Here is a 24734-nt window from a genome sequence, read left to right as displayed (position 1 = left end):
TTAATTCACCATTAATTATCTACAAAATTCTTTGAACTCTGTGTTATATTTCCTTTTGGTTCTCATTTTCTGACATAGGCGAGATTTCCATGCTATAGCTACACATAGCACCAGGAGCTGCTTAATCCTGATATTAATGAATACAAGTGTTCATATGAGAGGTACCTCTTGCTTCATTACTCCAATTTCTATCCCATTTTTTGTTTTGTTTTTGAGTTAGTGCCTTGCCAAGGGGCACGGGCTCAGTGGCAAACGGCCAAGTTTCCTGAGCCTCAGTTTCCTTCCCTGTCTAGATAGTCATTGGTACTCCACGGAGGTGGAGTGAGCATTCCATGAAAGGACACAGGAAAAGCACCTGGCCAGGTGCCTCGCACAGGTAGGTGTCCAATAAAAGGTGATTTTGAATGAAATAACAAATAGAAAAATAATTCTATTCCAAAGATCACTCTCCAGAAAGTGTCTCCCTGCCCTGAAAAGGTCCTGGAAACAGAGCCTGACTGCCTGCGGGCCTCTACGAGGCCTGGGGAGTGGAGGATTCGAGCAGATTGGCTTCCGGCTGCCCCCCCCCAACCTCACTTAGGCTCCTTTAGTGTTAGTTGTTCTGAAAACTGGATAGGACAAGCTCTGCCAAAAGGCTCAAATTACTGGAGGTATGCAGAAGTCGTTATAAAGTATTATTTTCCCTAATTCGACAAGTCCCTGCCCACCACCTGTGTGTTGTGTTCAGTATCACACTTTTGACAAGTACTCAAGCTATTCTACTAAATCACGTAGGGCTGAGGACTGAGTCTCGATTTCCCATTCTCATACACACACCTTAGTTTTGCACAGGAAAAAAAAAACATTTTTTTTTAGCATGGAAACCATCCTCTCCAAATCTGGTGTAAGTAATAACAACCATCAACATTTACATCATTATACCATGTGTCAAATATAGTTCTAAGCCCTTTACATATATTAGCTAATTTAATCCTCAGAACAACCTCTGAAGTAGGCACCTTTATCTCCAATTAACATATATGGAAACTGAGATGCGGAGAGGTTAGGGCACTTACCCCGAGCTGGGGTATGAAGCCGGCGGCCTGACTCCCGCGGGCAAATGATCAGCTGCAAGGCACAGAGCGCCCTGCCCCACCCCATTACATGCTGAGGAATAAAGCGAAGCCAAGGCGTTATTTGCCCTCAAGTGCAAGCAGATTTACATGGCCTTACTTGGATAAATCACATGTCCATGTTGGTATGAAATACTACAGAGCACTAAGCCCCACCTTGCCTGCAGCCTCCCCTCGCTTCCCTGCATTCTCCTGGAATCTCAGCATTCTCAGCCTCCACCGGCCTTGGGCTGCCTGCTGGAAGCTTCACTGGACGGTTCCACTTAACTCTTCCCTTGCTCAAACCACACTCTCTTCTTTCCTCCCCAAACTAGTTCTTCTCCCAACCTTGACCAAACGGCCCCACCCGCCGCCTCGTGCCACCTCCTCCGCTGCCCAGTCCTGTCGTAGTGGGCCTCCTTGCTCTCCACAGTTACAACCGCTTTCTAATCGTGCTCTCCCTTCCAGGAATTCCCCCACCCCAAAGCCACACGGATCCTCCCCAGGCAGAGCTCAAAACCCTTCCGCGGCTCCCACTGGCCCTCAGCACACCGTAAACTCCTTCAGGAGCTGTTCAAGACCTCAACCAACAGGCCTCCCAGGCTGTACCGCCCAACACTCCAGTTACAGCCAAACTGGCCCGCTGATGCACGCTCCGCTGCTTTTCCTGCCTCCTCATCTTCACTTACTACCTGGAACACCACATTTACTCCTTCCTGCCCTAACCCAACCCATCCCTAAAACCCCAGCTCAGATCTAACCCCCTAGGAAGCATTCTCTGGTTCCGGTCTTAGTGCACCAATCGCACTCGGCCCTCACTCCAGTTTCCCCAGAATAAACTTCCTTAAGGGCAAGGGGCACAGTCTAACTTCCCCAAACCCTGAGTGGAGAAAACCAGCACCTGTTCACCCAGTCCTTGGATTTCTGGATTAGCCAATCTATTTTCTATTCTCCATTTTGATCACAAAGAAATAAATGACAGCAAAACAGCTTCCAAGTAGATATTTAGTTTCAAGATGCTTCTGCCAACCTAAATATGAGCTCTCCAGGGGTCATTAACTCATTATTCAACAAACATGCATCGTGCACTTACTACAGGGGGAGGTGACTCTCGAGAGACTTTGAGCTCACTTGTGGGCAGCCAGTGCCGACACCTGGCGCGTGCGTGCAGGGTTCACCCTGCGCTTACCCTCGCTGTGAGGGTGAGTCAGACACAAGCTCTGCTCTCAAGTTCAAAGTCTAGCAAGGAAGCTAGGACATGCCCTCAAAGAAAGCCACAGGAGAAAAGGGTGTGTAGATGGAGTTGTGAAAGATACAGATGTCCTGACACTTGCCACAGCATGGATGAACCTTGAAAACACTATGCTACGTGAAAGAAGCCAGTCACGTGTTCACAGGAAATACCCAGAATAGGGAACCCCCAGAAAGTGAACTGGTGGTTGCCAGGTGCTGGCTGGAGTGGAGAAGGAGGGGTGACTGCTAAGGTGTCCAGCGTGTCTTTGGGGATGATGAAAATGTTTTGAAGCTAGATAGAGGTGGCAGTTGCACAGAATTGTGAATATGCTAAATGCCACGGAATTGTTCACTTTAAAGTGGTTAATTTTATGTTACATGAATTTAACCTCCCTAAAACAACTCTAAGTAAAAAATTAAATATTAAAAAAGATAGAGATAAAATATATACTATTATAACACAATGTGTTACATAGGAGTTTAATTTTTTAAGTTGTGAGCTAGGGGACAGGAACCTGTATTTTGAATAAATAAAATATTTTGAGAAGCTCTCCAGGTGATTCTGTTGATTAACATGTTGGGAAACCATGATTTAGTGAAGGAGGTCTTTCAGTTTTATATTGATACTCTGACATATTACTAAGTCTTGATTTAAAAAGGATTTACTATGTTCTGTATACCGCTAAAGCAGAAAGGTATACAAATTTGTCTTTACAAGATTTTTCTAGAAAAGATTTCTTCTTAACCTTTATCTATATGGAAAGTTCAATTAACCAGAAAAATAAAATGTCCAAGTATTAAAGTTTAACATTTGTACTAACATTTTTTGTAAAGTGTCAAGTGTCCAAATCATACAAAAATGCAAGCAAAATATGTAAATATAAAGAATACAAAAAATTCTGACATCACTAAAGGGAACCTTTTCCAGGGTTAGTATATATTAGCTCTTTAAATTTCTACATCCTCTTATATAACTATGAACCTGGTCCCTAAACAATAGTGCTGAATACAAATTTTCTAAGAGCATTACACTTTTACTCTCCTACGAGTCAAAGTCTATCTAAGTGGAACTATTCAGCAACAAGAGTGACCATGTGAACACGTGGAATAAATCACATTGTTCACGTTCCACGCCTGGTGCCACCAGGATACAGGCCTGTAAATGCTCCAGGCTGTGTGCTCAGGAACCCCTGCGGGCGCCTGGCACCCAGAGGGTGAGGCCGCACCACCCGGAAGCCTGCGGCTGACGGGTGCCATTCCCGTGGGTCATAAGGTTTTAAGGGATGGCTTTTATATTTGTTTTTAATTTTAAACTTAACGATACATGAAAAACTAGCATCATGGCAACTGGAGACGCTTTTTCTACATACATAGTATTTCACACATGACAGCGCATCCACCTTCCCCAGTCTCGGGACCTTGCACGCTGTATGTGTCGTTCTCCTCCTCAAATTCACAGGTATTCTTGTTTAGATTGGCTTGGTGATAAGATGGCTAAAAATTTCTATGTAAACTTCACTTTTTAAAGTAAATTTAAAAAGAGGAGATTTCAGAAAAGAAACAAATGGACCTTTAGAAATCATAACTAAAGAACAGAGTGTTGCCTTGCAAAGCGACAAAATTATTAAGACTGGTCCTTTTCAGCCTCCCTTACAGATGCAATAGATGGCAATCTTAAGCAACTTTCATTTGCTCACTTAACGACTGAAAGGCTAGGCACAGCAGTAGTTAAATGATACAACAAAAAATAGCCCTGATATTTTACATCTTGAAAACATGCTTTAAAATGTGATAACTGCCTGGAGCTCTCATTTCTTTTCAGGGAGCAAAGGCATCCTGCGAAACCTTCTCTGCAGAAGCTGATTTCTAATCTTTGAAGTCCGGGAATGGAGTCACTTAACAATTGAAAGAAAAAAAAAAAAAGAGCCCCGGTGGTTATACTGCTCTTTAAATGGCCAGCATCTCATCAGGTTGTGATGGGGGCATCTTCCACGGCTGGACACACGCAGAACTTGGGAGCGGTCAAACAACCTGCAAGTTCCCTGCAGTGCTTACTCTGATTACTAGGCTACTCTCTTCTCCCTCCCATGGTGAGCTCAGGATGACCATGTCCCAACCGGTCTCCAGGCCCTAGGTTTGCCCCTCAGCCTACCCACCTCCCACAGATGCAGGCAGGATAGTGCCTGGTAGGCAGCCTCTAAAATGGCCCCAACATCCCGCTGTAATTCCTCCCCGAGTGTAGGCCGAGGTAGTGACTCACTTCAGATGAAGAGCTGGTGATGGGATGTCACTGAGGTTTCCAATTTGGGGTCTCTGCTTGGCTCTCCCCCCTTTCAGATCCCTCACTCTGAGGAAACAGCTGGCAGGTTGTGAGTGGCCCTCTATGAGGCTCACACGGAGAGGAGCTGAGGTCCATCCAGAGTCACGTGAGTGAGCCTCACCCAGGCTCCAGAGAGGTGACCAAAGCCAATACCCTGACTGTGCTTGAGAGAGGAGGCCTTGAGCCCGAGCCACTCAGCTAGCAGCTCTCAGACTCCTGACCCACAGAAACTGTAGAATTTTTGTTGTTTTCAGCCACTAATTTTGAGGGTAATTTATTATAAGGTAATAGATGACTGATTCAGGAAGGCTGACTTGAAATTTCCTTATGCAGCTGGCAAAGTCCAGAGTCTAGCCCTCTCTTCTAGTATATCCAGGCCACGCCTCACAGTCCTTTGGGGCATAATTTGTCCCTTCTTTGTTCACAATGTTGCTACTACCTTAAAGCCCCTTCCTCTAAATTCAACATCCTTCCTGGCAAAATCCTACTCACCTTTCATGGTTTCCAGGTCACTTCAAATATCTCCTCTGGGTAAGTTTTCCTGACCCCAGCTCCCTTGAAAGTAAAAGGATCCAGTATGGCATCATAACTGCATTTGGTTGTCATGTCCTTCAGTCTTCTTCAGCGTGGAATAGTTCCTTGGTCTGACTTTGACTTTCACGAGCTTTTAAAGATTTCAGGCCATTTATTTTGCACAATGTCCCTCAATTTGGTTTGTCTGATGTTGTCTTGGGATTAGATTCAAGTCATGTATCTTTATCAGGAATCTCACAAAAATGATGCTGTGCTCTTCCCGTGGCCTCCTATCAGATGGCACATGAGTTCAATTTGTCCCGTTATGAATGACATTCACTTTGGCCATATGACTGATGTGGTGTCTACCAGGCTTTGAAACTGTGAACAGCTCATTCATCATCAAACTTGCCACTTGTTCATATATGTGTAGCTATATGAGCTGTGGATTCTTGTTTTCTTCAATAAGTTAGTCCAGTACTATCATTATTTTGATGCTCAAATCATCCCAAATTTAGACAGATGTGGCTAATTCAAGCAGGCTTCTCTGTCCCCCTGACTTGTCCCCACCTCCTTTGAGCACTTCCCTTGCTTCCTCATACAAGATATTTGAGGTTCATCTTGGACTTTCCCTCTCCCAGCCTTGGAATCAGCCATTTTTCCATGGAGACCTGGTTCCTTTCCGTGGAAAATGGTATTTAGAAGCCAAGATCTTGGTGCTGTATGTGCTCATTGTTACTGGAATGTATGTGCTCCCAGGCCTCCTCAGTGGAATACACACACACACACACAAGATGCATAAATATACACATTCACATCTATATTTCTATGTCTATTTATATTTATTGAAGACCATAAGTCTGCACTAATAAATCTAATATAATCCATACCACAGAGTTCATTCACATTTTCTACATTTCTGTATTTGTATCACCCTTCTCTGTCTGTGGGAAACCTGGCTCATTTTTGTTTTTAATACCTATTTGATCTATTTTTTTCATATATAACTAATTTCCAGTCTAAGTTACTACTACCCCCTCACCTCCTGCATGTAAGCCCTCCTCATACCTCTTGAGCTCTGACTGCTCACCCTAGCACACCGGCTGTCCCTACAGGGATACCCTCCCCACCCTACTCAGGCTTTGACATGCAACACTGGATTTGAGGGGTGGAGATTTAGATTCCACCTCCTTATGGGAGAAACTTCAAAGTCACACTAGAAAGGTGCATACATAAATAGATGGGAACATTTGTGGCCATTTTTGTAACACAACAAACCTGGAGTCTTCTATCTTACTGCTAGTGTGTGGCTCCCCTTCTCAAAGTTCCTTCATGAAGAAAATGGCTGTTGGAATTCCAACCATAATGTCTGCATCTGAAGTAGGAGGAATGAGGAAGGATGGGGGTGAGGAAGAAGGAACTATTTTAGTTGCCCAGCTGCTATGACAAATACCACACAATGAGTTGGCTTAATAACAGGAATTTATTGGTTCACAGCTTTGGAGAGTGGAAGACTTGCTTCCTCCCAGGGTTGATAGTGCTCTGGCAAGCAGCAATCCTTAGGTTCCTTGCTTTGCTGTTAAGTGATGATGTCCTCCTTTCTTTTCTGAGTTTCTGGTGAGTTCCAGCTTCCCACTCCTCCACATGGCTTTTTCTTCATAAAACCCCCACAATAGGCTTAAGGTGCAACCTCATTCCTTGGGCCATACCTTAACAGAAAAACAGCATCTTCAAAAGGTCCTATTTACAGAGGGTTCACATCCACAAGGATATAGTAAGATTAAGAACATGGTTTTCTGGGTTTTTTTTTTGGGGGGGGGTAGGTAATTCAACCTACCATAGAGCCCCTCATTTCCTATTGAGACAGGTCCCTTTTCAAAATGTACCCAGAAGTCCCAAACCTTTCTGCTTACACATTTACCATAACTTAATCACTTGGATAAGTGGGATTCGTAACTAAGGAAAAAAAGGGGAATGGCTATTTGGTGGTAACTAGCAGTTTCTACTGCTGCTGTTTTCATGTTTCCTGGCCAACACTCTGCCTTCATGGGTTGTTGAAAATCTTGAATGAATCTCTAGAAGCATTCTTAATCCTCACATCTTCTAGATTTATTAAGTTCCAAGGTAAGTCATCCTTAGTGCACAGAAACTTTCAGAGAACCTTAAATGGCTGCTTAGATGATGTATCAGTACTTCTTTGTTAATCTAAAAAAATCCCATATGTGAGAAAACATTGCAATGGGCCTCTCCAAGAGCCTGCTGAGTCTCCAAGAAAACCGCCACCTGCGGGGATGGTTTATAGCCCTTTACCTGTGTGAAAACCCTGTGCTAGCACAGATCAAAGTTCCAGCCCAGGATACTAAGGCATTCAAGAGAAGGGGAGCAAAGAGCAACGGAAAACACTCCTAGCTCTCTGCCAATGCAAAGCAAAGGAGAAAGGGGGAAAAATGCAGCGAGAAGAGCCAAACAATAACACATTTAGAGGATAACCTCAAAAACATGGGAACTGGCACATGAGAATCACTCTTTTGGAAGTCCTAGAAAGATTTATTTTGCAAAATCACCCAGCAGGCGAGACTTGGTGTGATTTATTGCATATTAATTCATCTGAATCGATGCTGTTACTCTGTAAAGAAAATCAAAAGGGCTGTATTTAAAGGGAAGTCATTGTAGAGGTTTTCCTATTCATAAATTATTAGAGCAGTTTGATTGTTTGATATTGTTTCAGTACTCTTTAGATCATAGATGTAGAGTGTTTCTCTTCACCACAACAGAAAGCCTGGTGTGGTTGCCCACTTTTGAACTAGATGTAGTTCACTTAACAGCCAGGTAAAACCCCACTGCTTTTTAGCTCTGTGACCTTGTTCACATTATTTAATCTCTCCAAACCTCAGACACATCACCTGAAAAATGGGGTTAATAATGCCCACCTCAAGTATATAAAAATTCTAGCACAGAGGTAAGAAAGGGTGAATCAAAGAATTATTATAAGGACTAAGTAATAGACTATATTACAGAAAAATTAGTGCCTGGCATATAACTGGTCTCCAATAAATGCTAGTTCCTTTTTAACTTATTCATTCATGTAAAAGGCCATATCCTTGTTACCTGGCATGGTTGACAAGTATTCTTTTATTCTTTTTTTTTTTTGGCACTTACGAAACTCATATACTTTTTAATGAAAGACCTGTCCATATAAATCTGATTATACCTGGAGAGCAAAATTGGGTGTCTGATTAATTCTTAATTTTTTAGCAATTTTATTGAGATATATTCATAAAACATACAAATCCATCCAAAGTGTACATTCAATGGACTTCGGTAAAATCAGAATTGTGAATACATCACCACCATCAATATTAGAGCATTTCCATTGCTCCAAAAAGAAAAGCCCTCCATCCCTGAGCAGTTACCTTTCAATCTCTCTATTTACCTTTCAATCTCTCCATTCCTCCCCTGCCATATATACCTGCTAATTTAATGCTATCTCTATAAATTTATTTATATTTATAATTTATATAATGTAGTCAAACAGTATACAGTACTTTGTGTCTGGTTTCTGTCACTTATGATAATTGATTTTTACAAATGATAAAAAAATATTAATATAATGCTATACACTACAGTCCACAGTTTGCTTTAAGTGCATTTTATTTGTTTATTTTTAAAGATTTATCTATGTCTCCCCACCCCCTTGCTATTTGTACTTGCTGTGTCTGTTCATCTTCTTTGTTTCTTTAAGAGGCACTGGGGGGAGACTGATGTGGCTCAACCAGTTGGGCTCCCATCTACCATATGGGAGGTCCAGGGTTCGATGCCCAGAGCCTCCTGGTGAGGGCAAGCTGGCCCACATGGCGAGTTGGCCCACGCAGTATCCTGGCCCATACAGGAATGCAGCCCTGTGAAGGAGTGCCAGCCGACGTGGAGAGCTGGCACAGCAAGATGATGTAACAAGAGACACAGAGGAGAGAAAATAAGAAGACGTAGCAGAATAGGGGAGCTGAGGTGGTGCAAGAGAGTAATTGCCTCTCTCCCACCCCAGAAGGTCCCAGGATCAGTTCCCGGAGCTGCCAAACAAGAATACAAGCAGACACAGAAGAACACACAGAGAATGGACACAGAGAGCAGACAACAGCAGGAACAGGCCAGGGGGAGAAATAAATAAAATAAACCTTTAAAAAAAAGAGGTCCTAGGAACCGACCCAGGACCTTCAAGTAGGAGGGAGACACCTATCACTTAAGCCACCTCCATTCTCTGCTTTGTTGTGTTTATCATTATGCTTTTCCTCTTGTGTCTCTTGTTTTGTCATCTTGTCATGTTAGCTGGCCACATCTGCCCATCACGCCAGCCACCGTCCACTCATCCTCTTTAGGAGGCACTGGGAAACTCTGCTCCCTGCTTTGTTGAGTCTCTCATTATGTTTTTCTTCTTGTGTCTCTTCTTGCATCATCTTGTTGAGTCAGCTTGCTGCTCCTGCCCACCACACCAGCTCACTGTCTTCTTCAGGAGGCACTGGGAACCGAACCACAGACCTCCCATGTGGTAGACAGGAGCCCAATTGCTTGAGCCACATCTGCTTCCCTCTTTAGCAGCATTTTATCTCAGATACCATCCTATTGGTAACATCTTATAATAGTAAGAAGAACATACACTTGTTCTGATTCATTGAAGAACATTCTTATATTTGTACTATTGGACACACTCATTGTCTGCAATGGGTTCACTATGTTGTACAGTCCCATGTTTCATCCGTTAGGTTTTCTTCTAGCTACTCACTCTGATTAATTTTTTGGCTGGGGTTCTTTTTAAGGAAGTTTAACCTTTTGTGTCTGGGCAAAAAACTGTTCTCTGCATTAGTAAAAACTGTATACTAAAAATCATGTAACTTTTAAGCTTTTCCTAATAATGAAGGGCCATCACAATGATGTCTTATGACTGCTATGACATATTTACACAGTTTGGTGGCCAGAACTGACTCTGTCAAGCTTCAGGACATCCTCTAGCACCCACTTTCTTTAATAAACATTTCATATTTATTAAGATTCAATAACTAAAGGGAGAAATGGAATTTAATATCTTCTGCTATATAATATTTGCTATTATCTTGAGAAGTTTAGGTTATTAAGGCTTGGAAGGAACTTTAGAAATACTGAAATTTAAGAAGTGAAGTCTAGACTTTAGTTATAAAAAATGATTTGCCTATGATCATATAGACAAGAATTATGAGAAGAGCAGGAAAGAAACCCTATTTCCTAGATCCCTCTACAGTGACATGGCATCACAATGGACTTGGCTCCCCAGAAGCCCTACCTTGGAACAGTACTGTTTAACATGCTGCCACCAGGGGGCAGCAGGTGTATTAGTTTGGTATCGTAAAACCCCTGGACCTAGGGCCCTGTACACTTCCATTATCCTTTCTCTAAAATAAAGTTATATAAATATTTATATAATTTTATTAAGACAATATCAATAAGCATGAAGCTTACAGTAGATTCATAAATAACAAAAACTAAAACTAAACAAATAACGAAGACTTGTGTCTAAGATCCAATCCTTCACTGGTTTTTCTTTATTTCAAACCTAATTGATGTTAAAGGTCAACTAATTTGCTAGTTCTAAACCAAAAATGACTTGACCACAGCAACCCATCCAATTTCCTTAACACTTAGAATCAACTCTTCCTTGTAAATGGCCCTTGAAGCCTTAGACCACAACAACCCCCAAAGCCCATCTGGCAATTTGTCCTCAATCTTCACTTCTTTGTCAGACTCAGGTTTTGCGGGTTTTTCCCCCTAATGTTCCTATATTAGAAAGGAAGTTCTGTCCATAGGTCTAACCCTTTAGAAGCAAAACAGAGATGCTAGTGACAAAGTAAAACCTCCAAAGCCATAATTCTTCCAATTAGATGACAATACTTTACATTCCCTGTTTATTAAAGCTCTAACCACAGAAGCTGATGGGTGAGGCTTGAATATAAAGACAGGGCCTCCCTGAGCAATAACCTCATGCATCCTCAGACTTTTATAGCTTTACCAGTGGGAAGGGGTGAGGAATGGCAAACAATATGAACAGTGGCATTTTGGTCATTAGTCCAGTAGTCAACACAAAATACTCAGGCAATAGTAATCAATAATCATTGAAAGAGAGAGAGGCATGGGCTTTATATCACAAGTTAAAATCTCAAATGGTTTTTTTCCTTGAGTCCAAGATTTTTTAATAAGGAAAAAGGTACTTCAGACACATTGGAGCAATCTGTAAACTGTCATTCCAAACTATAATAGGGCTCCCTAGTTAAAAGGCAAGCAAACAAATTACTCTCTGCTTAGATCCGGTTTGCTCTCTTATGTAATTAACTTTTCACCAATCAATCCAATCTAGCATAAAACTGATGGCAAAAGCAATATGGGGGAAACGGACTTTGGCCCAGTGGTTAGGGCATCCGTCTACCATATGGGAGGCCCGCGGTTCAAACCCCGGGCCTCCTTGACCCGTGTGGAGCTGGCCATGCGCAGTGCTGATGCGCGCAAGGAGTGCCGTGCCACGCAAGGGTGTCCCCCGCGTGCGGGAGCCCCACGCGCAAGGAGTGCGCCCGTGAGGAAAGCTGCCCAGCATGAAAAGAAAGTGCAGCCTGCCCAGGAATGGCGCCGCCCACACTTCCCGTGCCGCTGACGACAACAGAAGCGGACAAAGAAACAAGACACAGCAAATAGACACCAAGAACAGACAACCGGGGGAGGGGGGGAAATTAAATAAATAAATAAATCTTTAAAAAAAAAAAAAAAAAAAAAAAGCAATATGGCACTATAGGTTTACTCATGGTAAAATAAGAATTGAACATGCACCAATTGCATATAAAGAAATGGATCAGTGCAAAATGTCTCATGTGTTCAGATACTATTCTGTAATTCTTTGCCAAATATCTGTCATATAGTGATATTTAAGAAAGATGCTCATAAATATATGATATTCTGGTTTTAATTTAATTTTCAATACAGGACATTTACTATATTTAAATGTAATAAATATCAGAAAAGCAAAAATATTTATTTTCATAACAGAAATATATAATAAATTTAATTTAGCAATTTACTAAAAATTATGAAAAAATGTTTTATCATACTCAAACAACGGAAATCAGATCATTAAAAATAAAACCAACACACCTATTAGGGTAGGTAAAATTTTAAAATTGACAATATCTCATGCTGAAAAGGGTGCAAAGCAACTAGAACTATCATACATTGTTGATGGAACTGCACAATGGCACAGCCACTCTAGAAAATGATTTGGCAGTTTTTTTCAAATAAACACCATAACCAGATGGTCCACTCCTGGGGACTTTCCCTAGAAATCACCTGAAAACTTATGTTCCCACAAAACCTATATACAAATGTTTATAGCAGTTTTATTCATAATCAGTCCACAATGTAAATAACCAAATACAACGGAAAACTACTCAGTGATAAAAAAGGAAAAAAACCGATACATACATAGATAAATCTCAAGGCATTATATGAATGATCTAAGTGAAAAAATTAATCCCCAAGATTTCATACTATATGATTCCATTTATATGACCTTCTGGAAAGGCAAAACTTATAAGTATGGAAAACAGGTTCAATGGTTGTCAGGGATTGTTATAGGGGAAGGATTTGACTACAAAGGGGCATAATGAGGAAGGTTTTATTTGTGTATATGTGTTTGTGTGATCCAACTGCTTTATGCATGAATTGAGATGATGGTTACAGTATCTACATGTATTAAAACTCAGAAATGTAGAGCTAAAAAAGTCAATTTTACTGTATATAAATTTAAGTAACAGTAATATAATAATAGTAATATAAGAAGAAAACATGATGGACTGAGTCAGATATAAAAGGTAAATGCAAGAATACTCTGAATGAAATTAAATGCCTGATATGTGTATTGATACATTCATAAGTACCTTTCAATTCAGTTTACTGAAATAAAATTCTATAGCCTCATGCTAAAAACAAAAAAACAAAAACACCCTTTATTAACATTAACACAACACTGACCTAAGAAATCAACATGAGTAACACAGCAATGATCCCTGCTTAAGGCAATGAAATGCCCTTCCACTCACCACAAGGGTACTACTGCTCCGAGATGGTACAGCTGACCAGATAGATGCTCGTCACACCTGAAGCCTGGGGTGCCGTCACTGGGTGGAGACACAGCTCCGAGATGGTGCAGCTTCCACCTTACATTTGGACTTCCCCATGGCTTCACGGCACCCACTCTGCAAAGAGTTGCATACTCTTTATTCTACTCAGTCTGTTTTCTATCTTCCTACTCCTGCCCCATACAGCCAACCTGATGTACTCTTTCAATGTGTCTAGGCAAACGGCCTTACGGTAACTATAATTTTCATTTCAATCCAACTGATTCTTGATTTTTAGAAATCTATCACTCTGTGTCCAAGATCCAGGATTCCTGGTATAGAAAAAGGATATACAGATTTAATATAAAAGAGGTTAAGTAAAAACACTGTAGACTTGACTTTGAATTGGAATTCAGTATGAACTTATAAGGTATTTTATCTTAAAATTTGGCTTAAAAAGTTTCACTTGCACACACATACAAACACACATACATTCTACTTCCCCAAGCTCTAGCCAACTGAAGAGGTCGAGAAACAGTGACCAGCCCTAGGGCATAGATATACTGAAACACGATTTTCTACTAAAAAAAAAAAAAAACAGGGCTTTTTGGCAAAATGGTGATTCCAAGTCTCCTGACATAAAAGATAAGCCAAGAACACCCTGTCATATCAGACATTTAGAAAGCTGTCTCAGACTACTTAGGGTCATCCAAAAGAACTCAGGAGCCAACTTGAAAAGATTCCCACTGGTCAAAGATAGAAGCATTTGAGCTTCAAAATGGATAATTGCAATAGATTGAGCCCCATTAAATATGCTTAAGTCCATGAATTCATAAAAGTATGGGGAAAAAATCTAATTGGTCACCTTCAGAACATGATAGAGAACCAATTCATTATCCTGAAAACTGGAAATAAAAAGAATCAAGCATTCATCCTATCTTTTTTATAAGGACTACACTGCTAGGTAACCAAATAGTTGATGAGAAGCAGCTCTTTACAAAACTATTCCAACTAATAAATGAAAAAAGAAATGAGACCATTAGAATATGGACATTTGTAACCTGAATGAAGTAACAGATGTAGGCACTGAACATTAACATGGTCAAACATCACAAAAAGCGAACTGAGCAAACACAGTACGGCTCCAGAAATGGTCTTGACAAGGGGAATGAACAGAAGGTGGGTGAAATCTCTGTACCCAGCTGCCAATTTGCAGGAAATACAGAGGTCAGAGGAATGTGTTGTACTGTACCCTGAGTGTGCACTCACCAAAAACTCAGCTGCAGGTCAAATATCCCAGGTAAATAAGTGTAAAGAAAAGAAGAATGGAGAGGGAAACTTTGAAGTTAAAAGAGATTTAAAACAATAAGGGGAAAAAATATAGCATTTAGAGTGCACACTTGGATGATAAAATAAAGGCAGGGGAGAGGTGACTATAAAAATCAGAATAGAGAGTACTTTTGGGAGAAGAAGGGACAGGTAGGGGCTGGTCACATGGACAGGGCTTCTGAAGGTGTTGACCAGTTGTATATATTTCTTATCCTGGATGGGAGTTATAAAGTATTTATGTTATAATATCTAATTAGATTTAAGATTTTTTTAAAATTTAAAAGGGGACTATTCTAGATTAAAAGAATCTTAAGAAATGTATAAACCAAATACAATGAATGGGCTTTGTTTTGATTCTGATTTGAATGAACTAACTAAATGGACTTCTTTTAGATGACAATTGGGGAAATTTGAATATGGTGATTGGTGGGGGTTTCATGGACTCTACTTTTGAGTATGCTGGAAATTTTCATAATAAAATGTTGGAAGAGTAAAAGGAAGAAGAAAGGAAGGAATGAATGAAGGCAGGGAGGGAAGAAAAACAGAAAGAAGAGGTTTATCGCAGGGATGCACCTCCGCAGGAGCTAAGCTCAAGGTCAATTTGTACTTAATTATTATGCATAAAGGGCAGGAATGGCATTCTCCACTGCCTTTATTCACTATTGGTATGTTTACTTTGGCATAACTGAAAATACCAAGGGGAAAGATGAGAAAGGAAATATATGTTTTATTATAAGTGAGCCCTGGATAACAAGGTTGACTTTGAAAATCATTTATTTGGTAAGGAAATTGTATTAGCCAGCTAAAGGGGTGCTGATGCAAAGTACCGGATATCTGTTGGCTTTTAAAAAGGGTAATTTTTTGGGGGTAAAAGCATACAGCTAGAAGGCTCTAAAGAGTCCAACTCAAGGTTCGTTTCTCACCAAAGTTAACGGCCACTTGTTGAAGCAAGATGGTTGCCAATCTCTGCAAGGGGGCAGCCTTCTACGCTCTTAGCTACAGGCAGGGGCTGTAGCTGTCACATGACAGGACCAAAATGACAAAGTTCTGTCCTCTTCCGTGTCTTCTTCTATTCTTGAGTGTCCATTTACATAGCCCACCAAGGGGTGGGGACTCAACCCTGAGTCACGCCCTACTGCCACGGTCAAATCAAAGCCCTGGTCTTAACATAATTAATCAGACATCTCAGCTAAGTCTAATACAATCAAAAGGCATCACTCCAAAGGAACAGACCAGTTAGCAAACAGAATCCTTCTTTTTGGAATTCATAAATAATATCAAACTGCTACACAAATACTAAAACCTAAAACTAAAAACTAAAAGTGTTCACACAGAAATCCCTAAGCACCAAAAAGTGCTTCTCAATAGCTAGAATTACACGTACCTTGCCTTCAGCTCCTCAGCTCTAATCCCAAACACTGCCGATGGCGCTCCTCCCCGGGCACATGTTCGTCACAGCTGCCTTTTTACTGATATTTTGCAAAAGGCACGTCATTAAAGCACCCACTTACACCACCTCTAAACTGAAATCTGGGGAGCTGGGGTTCAGGACGTGTGTTCAGTTTACTCGTTTAAGACATTTCCCTGTTAAAGTTATCAGAGACTAGAGAAACCCAGTAAGCAGAAGCAGGAAATGGAGCTTCTGGAAGTTTCTTGCAGCCAGTGTATTCAGAAGGTCTCACCGCAGATCTCAAGCCTCGGAGCCCAGCAGTGGCGCACCTGCCTCAGCTGGGAGAAAACGCCTGACCGCTACTTTAAAATGGCTTGATGTTCATAATTCTTCACAGTTAATGGAGGTTGTTTTTTTTTTTAATACAACCACAAATGCCGACAAGCCATTCTTTATTCATTTATGAGAACATACTAATCTCTCTTTTTTAAAAATACCATTTATTTATTTATTTATTTATTTATTTATTTATTTATTTATCCCCGCCCCCCATTGTCACCTCTCTGTGTCCATTTGTTGTGTGTTCCTCTGTGTCTGCTTATATCCTCATTGGGCAGCTCCAGAAACCAATCCTGGGACCTTCCGGAGTGGGAAAGAAACAATCAGTCTCTTGCACCACCTCAGCTCCCTTGTCTGCTGCATCTCTTATTGTCTCTTCTCTGTGTCTCTTTTTGTTGTGTCATCTTGCTGTGCCAGCGCTCTGCATAGGCCAGCACTCCTGCACGGGGCAGCACTCCTGTCCAGGGCAGCACTCTGCATGGGCCAGCTCACCACAAGGGCCAGCTTCCCTTCACCAGGAGGCCCTGGGCACTGAACCCTGGACCTCCTATATGGCAGACAGGAGCCCAATTGTTTGAGCCATATCCTCTTCCCCATACTAATCTCTTGGTATCTAGTTTTTATTAGGCTTTGATAATTTACACCTAAATCTCATAAAAATCCAAATCAAGAGAAAAGAGAAACTCAAAGCAAGCCACTGTGATTATTCTAAAAAATAATGGCTCAATGGATGTTTTTCAAATTTCATTTAGAGCTCGTAAATTAGTAAAACCATCATGAGATACAGAAATATTAATAATTTTCATTAACTTATCTCCTGCCTACTCCTAAGTACAGATGACAACAGCAGGAAAAGGTAATTAATTTTCAAAAGAATGGAGACATGGTTGAAAAGCAGATGTAGTAATTTGAACAAATGGACAGAGCACAGCATAATATGAGAGGTTCTCATTTCCTCTTCCTCACTGTAGCTTACTCTGGCATAACTCAGACTATCAGCGTTCCATGAAAACACCCTCAACTACCTGGAAACAAGTTCTTTCTTTCCGCCCTGGGGTGCTGGGTTCCTATAATATTATGCAGAAGGCACTGGGGGACTCCACATGAGGAAGGAACGGTTCTCATCCAGCCAGAGTCTACAGTCTGGCAAAAAGAATTACACAAGGCAAAATAACAAAAGGTAAAATAGTCACAGCAGCAAAAGCACCAGCAGGGCAGAGAGGCAAGAGTAGAGGACGGGGGCTGAGGAGTGAATCGGAGGCGGCCTCTGCCAGCGTCCACCGAGCTCTGAAGAATGGACTCCACTCTGGACCATGGAGCCAAAGCCTCCGACATTCGGGGCCCCCTCCCACCCATGCCAAGGAAGAGACATCAAAAGTCTAGAGCAGACTCGCCTGCCTCAGCGTGGAAGCGCAAACAATAATAAGAATAAATAAGAATAAATAAGAATAAAAAGTAACTCTACTCCTATCCCTGAGATATTCTATAAATATGATGTGGAAGCTTGGGTCAAGGATCTTAGCCTTTGAGACTCTGAGTCCCCTGTTCCTATATTTTCCTATTTCTTGTGCCTCTTTCTTAAATTCTGCAGCACCTTTTATTCGAGCATTCCTTATGTTGAGCTGGTCTCAACACTGCAGTGGCTACTGCATGACCAGGTAAGGCAGACCGAGGGATGGAGCCACCAAGATGCTCACATCCTAATGCCCGGGACCTGGGACTATGCCACTTCATGCTGGCAAAAGGGGCTTCGAGGTAAGGATCTTGAGATGGAGGATTATCCTGGATGACTTGGTAGACCCCAAATGCCATGACACGTCTCCTTACAAGAGAGAGGACTGGAGTCAGGGAAGGCACATGGCGAAGGAAGCAAGGGATAGAGAGAGGTGAAGGTGCTATGCTGTGGGCTTTGAAGAAGGAAGGGGCCATGAGCCAAGGAGCGCAGGCAGCCTCTAGAAGCTGGAAAAGGCAAGGAAGCTCCAGGAGTAAGGCAGTCCTGCTGGCACTTTGATTTAGACTTCTCACTTCCAGAACCATGTAAGATAATAAATCTGCATTGTTTTAAGTCACTGAGTTTGCAATAACTTGTTATAGCAGCAATAGGAAACTAATACAATAAGCAACACAGTAATTCCTGTGAACCAAGATGGAAATCACAGGAGGGCAGGAGGAAGAGTTTCGGAGTCTGGATGGCTCTGGGTTTGGAGCATGGCTCTGGCACTCAAGCTCAAGCTGTACACTTTTGGCTGGCTACGCAACTTCACTAAGCCTCAGTGTTCTAACCAAGGAAGTGGGGTTGACAAGTCCCTGCAGGGCTGCTGCAAGGATGAATGCAAGCATTTAGTACAAAGTGGGAGCTCATAAACGGCAGCTCTTATTCTCAGTAAGCAGGTTAAGCAGCTAAGCCTGAGCACTGTATCTCCGGAGGTAGAGATAAATGACCTGCAGCCTGATTCCCCAAGAGCTCCTTAAGAGAACTCACAAAAAGAAACTGCAAACAATTTTCCTCCAAAGAACACATAAAGCACCAGTTATTTCAATGCACATAAAGCCACCAAGATTTTTTTTCTTTAAGGCAGTACTGGGGATTGAACCAGGGACCTCAAACACATGAAGCAGACTCTCAATCACTCCCAAACCTGATCATCTTGAAAGATAATTTTCTAGTTTAACAACAATACACACCCCCATGCTCCTTGACGGCCACTTTCAAATGAACAGTAACTACCCTTGCCCTATTTTCTCTAAACCAGCTACTTCTGCCTGATTGCTCCATCTTATAAATATTTCAGTCTAGTGCTTTCCTGGTACTGCCTTCTTCACAGACCCGCCAGGTAGCACCACGTCAGGCTGGGCCAGCTGGGCTTCCGCAGCCACCTGCACTGCTCCCGGCTGCCCAGTGGTGGCTCTGCAGCCAACCCAGGGTGCAGAGGCCCACTCGCGAGAGAAGAGCCTCTGATGCCCCGCACGGTCGTGGGACTCCACGGGCTGGTTCAGCCCAAGCTAATGCCCAGAAAGCAGCCCCATGAGAGACCGCTCTGCCTCAGGCAGGAGCCGTGGGAGGATGCAGGACCAGGCTGTGCATGGAGGCCAGCTGGGGCAGTGCACCCCTTGAGGCTATGGCCCTATGCCATCCGTGTGTGATTTCTCTGGGTTTCTCTACTTTCCACTTTCTCTTAAAAGTAAAGCTGCACCAACCAGCAAGAAAGTGGCAGAGTAGGGAGCTCCCAGACTCAGCTCGTGCTACAGGGCAGTTAGTAATCACCCAGAGCTATCTACAGCACCTTCGAGAAGGCCAGAAGAGCATCCTGCCACACCCTTGAAGGAATGGAAGGAGGAATGGAAGGAGGAGTCTGCCCATCTGCAGAGAAGACTCATAAGTAGAGCGCTCCACACCCCGGAGGCCGGTGCCCATCCTCCGTGGAGGCACAAGTCATCTCAGGGGTTGTTCTGCAGCTGGAATTGAAGTTCCACTTCCCCAAAACAGGGGAGGAAGAGATGGTTGGGCACCAACTTCAGTTACTGATTAGTAAATTCAGCAGGCTAAAGTATAATTCTAAAAACAGCTGAAGTTTGAACCTGTCCAAGTCAGAAAGAGGCCGGTAGCCGACATCTCAACTCGGTGCCTGGCACAAGGGGAAGCAGGGCAGACTGAAAATCACAGTGCTGGTGGGGCCGGCTTCTTTCCATCCAGATCATATTGCAGCTCTAGCCTAAGCCCCAGCCCCACCTCTGGCAGGGAGGGAACTGGGAGGACCTGCGCCAGCCTCTCTGAGAAAATACAGGTCACACTGTGGAGGCTAGTGATTATCCTAATTTGGTGGCACAAGCCGCTTCAGGAGCTATTCTGTAGCTGGAATTGGAAGCTCCATTTCCCAAAAATGGGAAGAAGAGATGGTTGGCTGCTGATTTCTGCTACTGATTAGCAAATTCGGCTGGTTAAAACATAACCCTAAGAACAGCTAAAGTTTGAACCTGTCCAAATCGGAAAAAGGCCGATGGCCACCATTTTGACTCTATTCCCAGCCTGAGCGGAAGCTGGGATGACTGAAAATCAAAGTGAAGTTAGAGACCTGTTTCTTTCACCCAGATTGGCCTGCAGCCCTAGCCTAGGTTTCAGTCCCATCTCTAGCAGGGAGGAAGCTGGCGGGCCCTGCACCAGCCTATCCAGAAAACTGCAGGTACATTCAGCTAACATAGACTGAATAGTCTCTACCAGGGCAACTGCGGTCATTTTGGACTCTCATGGCTTAGATTGTTGCCCACACCTGCAGCTCCATCCCCACCCCAGGCAGGGGAGAAAGGGGTGTGAAGCTTCATCAGTCTTTCTGGGTAACTACAGTCTAGGCCCGCATGACTTGCATTATTCCACACAGCTGTGGCTCTGTCCCTACCCTGGCAAAGGAGAAAGTTGGGAGAAGCTTCATCAGTCCCTGGGTCAATGAGGGCAGCTTGAACCTCCACAGCTTATAGCTTACACAACTATATTCCTGGCTCCTACTACACAATCAGCAAGGGAGAAAATGTACCCAGAATAAATATTCTAGTAAGCCAGATGCCAAGACACCAACAAAAAATTACAATCCACACCAAGAAACAGAAAGATATGGCCCAGTTAAAGGAACAAGATAAGTATCCAGATGGCATAAAAAGAGTTGAACAGGGCAGTGGACTTGGCCCAGTGGTTAGGGTACCCATCTACCACATGGGAGGTCCGCGGTTCAAACCCCAGGCCTCCTTGACCCGTGTGGAGCTGGCCCATGCACAGTGTTGATGTGCGCAAGGAGTGCCGTGTCATGCAGGGGTGTCCCCCGCCTAGGGGAGCCCCATGCACAAGGAGTGCGCCCCGTAAGGAGAGTCGCTCAGCGCGAAAGAAAGTGCAGCCTGCCCAGGAATGGTGCCGCACACATGGAGAGCTGACACAGCAAGATCGCAACAAAAAGAAACACAGATTCCCATGCCGCTGACAACAATGGAAGCAGACAAAGAAGAACACACAGCAAATGGACAGAGAGAACAGACAACTGGGGGACGGGGGAGAAGGGGAGAGAAATAAAATAAATAAATTTTTTTAAAAATTAAAAAAAGAAGAGAAAGAGTTGAGACAACTAATCATAGATGTTCAAACAAATCTCCTTAATAAATTCAGTGAGATGGCTAAAGAGATTAAGGATATTAAGAAGACATTGGACAAGCACAAAGAAGAATTTGAAAGCATAAATAGAAAAATAGCAGATCTTACGGGAATGCAAGGCACAATAAATGAAATAAAAAATGCCCTGGAATCATATGACAGCAGATTTGAGGAGGCAGAAGAAAGGATTGGTGAGCTTGTGCAAATGGCCTCTGAAAGTGAACATACAAAAAAACAGATTAAAAAAAAAAGAAGAAGAAAAAACCTGGGGGAAAAAAACAAAACAGAAGAGATGAAGAAAAGAATGGAAAAAATTGAACAAGGTCTCAGGGAACTAAATGACAGCAAGAGGTGTGCAAATGTATGTATCATGGGTGTCCCAGAAGGAGAAGAGAAGGGAAAAGGGGCAGAAGGAGTATTTAAAGAAATAATGGTAGAAACTTTCCTAACCCTATTAACGGACATAAATATACATGTCCAAGAAGCACAATATACTCCCATCCAAAAGAATCCAAACAGACCAACTCCAAGACACATACTACTCAGAATGTCAAATGCCAAAGACAAAGTGAGAATTCTGAGAGCAGCAAGAGAAAAACAATGCATAATATATAAAGAATACCCAATTAAGTGCCAATTTCTCATCAGAAACCATGGAAACAAGAAGACAGTGATAAGATACATTTAAGATACTGCAAGAGAAAAAATTCCAGCCAAGAATCTTATATCCAGCAAGAATTTCTTTCAAAAATAAGGGCAAGTTTAGAATATTCACAGATAAACAGAAACTGACAATTTGTAACCAAGAGACCAGCTTTGCAGGAAATACTAAAGAGTGTGCTACGGCCTTAAAAGAGAGGATAGAGAGGCCTGGAAGGGAGTCTAGAAATGAAGATTCTATCAACGAAAGTAACTAATAGTGTCAAAAGAGTGGTGAAAATAAAATATGACAGATAAAGTCCAAATATTCAGGAATAAACTTAACCAACAATGAAAAGCACTTGTATTCAGAAAACCTACAACTCATTGTTAAAAGAAATTTTTTAAAAGACCTAAATAATTGGAAGAACAATCCATGCCTATAGATTAGAAGACTAAATAGCTTTAAGATGTCAATTCTACTCAAATTGATATACAAATTCAGTGCAATTCAAATAAAAATTCTACCAGCATTTTAAAAATAAATGGATAACATGATTATCAAATTTACTTGGAAGGGTAAGGGGTCCTGAATAGCCAGAAACATCTTAAAAAGGAAAAGCAAAGTTGGAGGATTCACATTACCAGGCTTTAAATCATATTACCTAGCTACAGTGGTAAAAATAGCATGGTACTGGCATAAAGACAGACACATGGACCAATGGAACTGAACTGATAGTTCAGAAACAGAACATGCACATCTATGGTCAAGCGAAGTTTGACTACCTGTCAAACCCACCCAGCTTGGGCAGAACAGTCTATTCAACAACTGGTGCTGAAAGAACTGGATATCCATAGCCAAAAGAAGGAAAGAGGACCCCTATCTCACACTTTATCCAAAAATTAACTCAAAATGGATATCAAAAACCTAAATATAAAAGCAAGAACCATAAAGCGTCTAGAAGAAATTGTAGGAAATTATCTTCAAGACCTGATGGTAGGTGGTGGATTCTTAAAGAAGATAAGAGGAGGACTAAGATGGACTACTGATATTTAACATTTGTAGAAGTTTTAATTAACTTTACTGTAAAAGTGTGGAAATGTACAGAGTTGATGGTAACACATTAGAGTGAGTAACAGCTGGTTTATAAATGGGAATGTGGCTAAAAATGGTAGTCTGGAGATGTAAATGACAATTAACAGAAAGCTAGAGAATAATCTAGGGTCTGAATAGCACAATAAACCCAGAGGTGGATGATAATTGTGCTTGATGGTACAGATGCAAGACTGTCCTTTGTGACCTAGAGCAGACGTACATCACTATTGCAGGGAGGTGGAAATATGGAGAATGGGAAAAATACAACTGGAGTGACCTATGGACTGTGGTTAACAGTAATAATGTAATATTTATGCCAAAGATGTACTGTGTTGATAATGGGGGAGCATGGAAAAAGTGTGCCAAATGTATGCTGTGGACCTGGTAATAATCTGATGGTATTAACTCATAATCTGTAACAAAGGTTCCACCTTGGTGTGGTGTGTTGATAGAGGGGTGTTGTATGATAATTCTGCACATGTACATGATTGTTTTCTATGTTTACAACTTCTGTCATAAAAATATATTTAAAAAATAATAATAGGGAGGTTGGGAGAAAAATATGCCAAATGTTAAGATAAGGACTATAGCTAGTGGTAAGATTTTGACAATATTCTGACAATTCTGACAATTGTAACAAATGTCTCACAACAACAGAAGGTGTTGGTGGTGGGTTGATGTATGGGCCCCCTGTATGATGTTATGCATGTTTGCTTTGTAAGTTCACAACTTCTACTATACATTTACTGTATATGTATGTTCATGTATAAATGATATTAAAAATAATAATAGGGTGGGTTGGGGAAAATACTTTGGTTAGTACTAATATTTTGAGGATGCTCTTTAATCACTAGTTAAAAATGTTTCACAACAATGCTAGGTATTGGTGGTAGGGTAAGATATGAGAGCCCTGTATAATGTTATATATGTTTGTTTTGTAAGTTCACAACATTGCTATACGCTTATTATGTATGTTTATGTATGACTGATATACTTCAATAAATTAAAAAATTAAAAAATTTTTTTGTGAAAAGTAGAACTGCATAGGGCACCCTGTTAGCAGATGGGCCTCTAAGAGAATGAGACTAATATATAAAAGAAAATCAGCATTTCCAGCATTTGAACAACCACACAGGTGTGAAATCTGGAAATGTTCGGGACCATCCCGCTTCTGCAGCGCCCACCCACATTCCCCTATAAGTCATATGATGCAGGGTCCATGTGAATCACTGTCCCCATTCACGCAAGTGAATTACCACCACAGACTCAGAGCTCCCTCCCCTGCCTCCAGCCTTTTGCTCCTCCAATCCATTCTCCATTCATACACATACACGCACAGGCAAATAATAACTCTTGAACACAGAACATTGAAAATTATGCCATCAGTCAAAAAATCAAAAGAACTGCAAACATCTTAAACTCTACAGAGTAGGCTTGTTTTTCACAACGGGATAGGTGTCACAATTTTGAAACTATTTTTTCTGTAAAGTGGTTTTAGCACTGAGTGCATTGAAATATTGATAT

General features: G+C 41.8%; 1 protein-coding gene across 10 annotated transcripts in view; it reads right to left on the bottom strand.

Annotated features, from left to right (window-relative positions):
• GGACT (gamma-glutamylamine cyclotransferase) overlaps window positions 1–24734 on the bottom strand; it is an 81203-nt gene that overhangs the window by 30989 nt on the left and 25480 nt on the right. For 2 of the 10 annotated variants that reach the window (XM_004458409.5, XM_004458410.5), the window contains exon 1: window positions 4585–4881. The exons of 4 other annotated variants lie outside the window; for them this stretch is intronic. The gene's annotated coding sequence lies outside the window, so the exon portion shown is untranslated. Of the gene's footprint in view, window positions 1–4584; window positions 4901–6627; window positions 6867–16561; window positions 16642–24734 lie in introns of those variants that run through there. 4 more of the 10 variants (XR_011645813.1, XM_071208229.1, XM_004458408.5 and 1 more) reach the window with 4 other exon arrangements.

The sequence above is a fragment of the Dasypus novemcinctus genome, chromosome 15, assembly GCF_030445035.2.
Source record: "Dasypus novemcinctus isolate mDasNov1 chromosome 15, mDasNov1.1.hap2, whole genome shotgun sequence".
NCBI classification, from domain to species: Eukaryota; Metazoa; Chordata; class Mammalia; order Cingulata; family Dasypodidae; genus Dasypus; species Dasypus novemcinctus.
The sequence above is the reverse complement of the archived record's forward strand: the minus strand, read 5'-3'. Positions and strand labels throughout refer to the sequence as shown.